We start from the raw sequence: 4064 nt of genomic DNA, 5'->3' as shown, positions 1-4064 counted from the left end.
TGGTGGCGTCGGTCATGGCGGGGGAGCGCGAGGGGGAGGAGCTGGAGAGGAGAGGGGGTGTCTGGGGGGTTCGGGGGAGCGAGGGAGGCCGATCCACGACGTCACCGGGCGAGAGGAGCGGCGAGGCGGCGAGCAGGTGCGTGGCGCACGCTGCGGTCGCCGTCGGGCACCTGCCTGCCTGCCTGGCCGGCAAGCAGCTCGCTGGAGCGGCGCTGGGCTGGGCCGGCAGGTGGGCCGGGAGCAGGCGTCAGGTAAGTATTTCCATTTTCTTTCTGTTTTCTGTTTTTTTAATACTTCTGCAACTTTGTTGAATTAAATAAAATACTTAGGCAACTCCTAAAATCACCAAACTACTCCTGGTCCATAGTTGGATTATTTCCAACATGAAACATTTTAGTTTGGAGATATTTGAGCATTTAAATATTTTATATAATTTTAAATGCCCAAATTCAAATATTTATGATTTAATTCAAAAACCCTAAGATGGCCTAGGAAAATGTGCATCACTTTTGGCAGAGGTTCTGAACCAAGACAAAAAAAATGATGGGCATTTTAGAAGGGCATTTCAGGTTCATTGAAAAAGTTTTTAGTAAACCCTAGTTGGTTTCAGAGGGGACTGGGGGTTCTGTCATCCCCATTTCAAGTTTCTGATGAAAGAGTAAACATGATGCAACACTCTAATGCATAGCTGACTAGGGTGTGACACGATCTCTCTTTAGGACTAACTTCTTGTTGGAGAAGATTAGGCACGAAGTTGGATGAGGAGGATAGCAAAACCAATCTCCCTTTCTGCAGTCCCACAAAAATGTAAAAATGTTGCCCGTGTGACATTTTGGTGGAACTGCACAAAACACTCTTTAGAAAAAAGTGATTTGTGCAGTTCACCAAAAGGTCGCAATAGCAACGAGGTGAAAATGGATAGCCCTGTTTGCAAAAGGAGGTCGAAAGGAAACAATTATTGCCCAATAACACAAGTTGAAGACACATACGCCGACAAAAAGAAGCATGTTCCATGTAATAAGGGAAAGATAGCACATGGTAGTTTATCAAAAATGGTTTGAGGACGAGATTTCAAGATGGAAAGTACGCCGGCTGAGATACGATTTAAGCAAACAACTAAAGAAGATCCACATGCAGCAACGTGGGAAGATGAGCAGTGGAGCAAGGCCAGAGGAAGCTGTACCTGAGGGTCGTCGGGATGTTACTGGGAGGGCGCCGGCGGCAGGGATCTACCCATACTGCGGCAACGAGCAAGTGGCGAAGGCCCTACCGCGCCGGAGCTTGGTCAGAGAGAACGACGGGTACCGCAGATCGGGACGTGCTGCCTCAACACCGTCGAACGGAGAGACGATGCACATCCTCCCTTTCCGCCGGCGGACGGGATGCGACCGGATCACTGACCAACACTGAGAGAGAGAGGCACGGCCGCCTTGTGTGAGATGGTGTGACGAGAGACAAACCCATTTTTCCATTTTCCCCACGGCAATCATTTTATATTCTGTACGTGCCATTGAGGAATATATAACTTTATTTAATGCTAACGCGTCAAGTTGAACTTTGTTCCATCTAGGTGTGCTACCCGACCCTCCTTCAAGTAAACAACCGCTACATGCGTCAAATTATCACGTGGGTTGCCTTTTTGTACAGAAACAAACTCCATCGTGTACCCGTGCGGGTGTGGCCGGGAACGAGACATGAGTACGTGTGTCCTGCGTGCACTTCTTCTTTAGGTGCAGGTATGTATGTGGGTGGGTGTGAGAGAGATGGTTTGTGTGAAACAGAGGCAATGTGTTGATGATATCTCAAACAGAAAAACGTAACATATGCAATGTGTGTGAAACAGAGTCATGGACGTGAGATATCGATAGAATTGAAAACAGGGATGAAGTGTGTGGCTGCGTGATCGATAAAGAGTGCTATCGAATTTGTGTTTGCCCACGTCAAAGATACAGGGCGGCTGGCCTACTAGAATTTGAGAGGGAAGAGGTGTAGTTTTTCTCCGTGGCATGGATACCTACCTACAACGTTCGACTATCAGTGTGTGGGGGGGGGAGGGGGCAGATACCGATCGACTAGTATATGTGTGGGGAAGGAGAGAGACCTAGCTATGTATTGAGGGAGATCGATCGACATCCATGGATATGTGTAGCAGAGGAATAAGGTTGGGAAAAAGACAAAGGTAGAGCGACGGAGGGTTGGTGGTGGAGTGGCGTCTCAAAAATGGTGGGAGAGGCCTGCTAGACAAACGGAGGGTATGGGTGCAATATCAATAAGAGAGGGCGGGGGATGTCTGTATGTCTATGCACGTGTGTGTGAGAGACGGGTCGGGAGGTATTCAAGGATGATGAGGGGAGAAGATATGGTTGTGGTAAGCATACGTAACTACATAGGAAGATCAACTGTCGTCTGTCCGAGAAAGGGAGAGACATAACTAGCGAGGTAAGTGTATTGGCGCTTGGTGAAAACGAATTATAGTCGACCTGGCTATATGTAGGGAGATCAGTTCATATACACGCCTGCATGTGTTAGAAGCAAATAAGGTCCAGAGAGACAGACAGGGGGAGAGGGTGCGGCTAGGAGGTGGTGCAAGGGGCCTACCATGTGAGGGGGGAGGAGTGTGTGAGTATTTGATCAATGAAAAGAGGGGCGGGAGTGTGCACCTGCGTGGAACCGTATTGGACATAGGGGGGCATGGATGGTGAGAAGAGAAGAGGGGAAGTATATATGTGTTTGTTGTAGGCACACTTGGCTAGAGAGGTATATCGACCGGTGTGTGCCGGAAATAAGGAGCCGGGGGCCTACACACACCGCGGGTGGACGACTTAAAGAGAAATAATGAACGTGCGCGATGGAGGGGATGCTAAGGGTGGGTGAGAGGGGGGCGGGCGTGTGCATGCATGATAGAAAGTTAGCGCTAGCTAGCTACAAATAGAATAGGATCGTGAAGGTGTAAAAGATGAACAAAGATCATAATTCATTATAGAAAAGTGGATACAGATACTTGAAGAAGATATCATAATGTAGACCATTGATTATAATTTGGGCTAATGGGTGGCTTTTGCAACTCAGGTTTAAATACTTGTCATAATGTAGGGGGTGGGGCACTATACTTTGTGTGATAAACACGATGTACGTATGGAACATGGTTTAGATTATGAATATATAGTTAGTACATCCAATGTACTATTATTTGGAATCAACATCAAGTGTATTCAAAAAATAGAATTCGAGTTCATGTAGTACACATAGTTCATATCTATCTCTATAGTAATCATGTGGTGTGTTATTAAGGTAATACACGAATGATGGTTGAAGTTGGCAACAATCATGATTGTAGATTCTTATTGAAATAGAGAAACAAATTAAAATTTGGTTCAAATTGCAGCGGTAGTATAGACATTTGGAATGCACTAAAATGTTGGTATGAGTAGGTCGTTACATGCATTATACAGCAAGCGAAAAAAAATTTAATTTGACATAACATGGATTCATACTCCCTCCTTCCATCTATATAGGGCGTAATGAGATTCTTAAGACCGCCTTTGACTATTGACAAGATTAATAGTACATGACATGCACAATGTGAAAATTATATCATTGAAAGAACCTTTCACAGACGAATTTAACAGTGTGCTTTGTGTAAGTTGCATGTCATATATTATTGCTCTAATATTTGGTCAAAGTTAGCATCAAAAAATGCATTAGGCCCTATATAGATGGAAGGAGGGAGTAGCTTTGAATAGCATTTGTATAGTAAAACGGGGAAAGACTCTCTCTTTGTGTGGTGTGAATAGTTTTATTTTTTTCGTTTTCTTTTTGGTTGAGGGAAGTGCGAATTGATTTGGTACGTACAAGTACAATATTATTAAACGTTAGGATTGTCCCTAAAATTCAACCCGCGTCTTGTTATATCCTGAAAATTCAGATATCGTGCTCCCAAAACTAGCGCCTTCACAAACCGCGCCTTGCTATCCCGAAATTACAACGCGCGCGAAAACTCCCTCCAACTGCCAAATCCCGACACGTGAAATCCCCCTTCTAACCCTGAGCCGAAAGGGCCGCTA

This window comes from Triticum dicoccoides, chromosome 7B (assembly GCF_002162155.2).
Source record: "Triticum dicoccoides isolate Atlit2015 ecotype Zavitan chromosome 7B, WEW_v2.0, whole genome shotgun sequence".
Classification (NCBI taxonomy): domain Eukaryota; kingdom Viridiplantae; phylum Streptophyta; class Magnoliopsida; order Poales; family Poaceae; genus Triticum; species Triticum dicoccoides.
Note: the sequence above shows the minus strand (reverse complement) of the source record.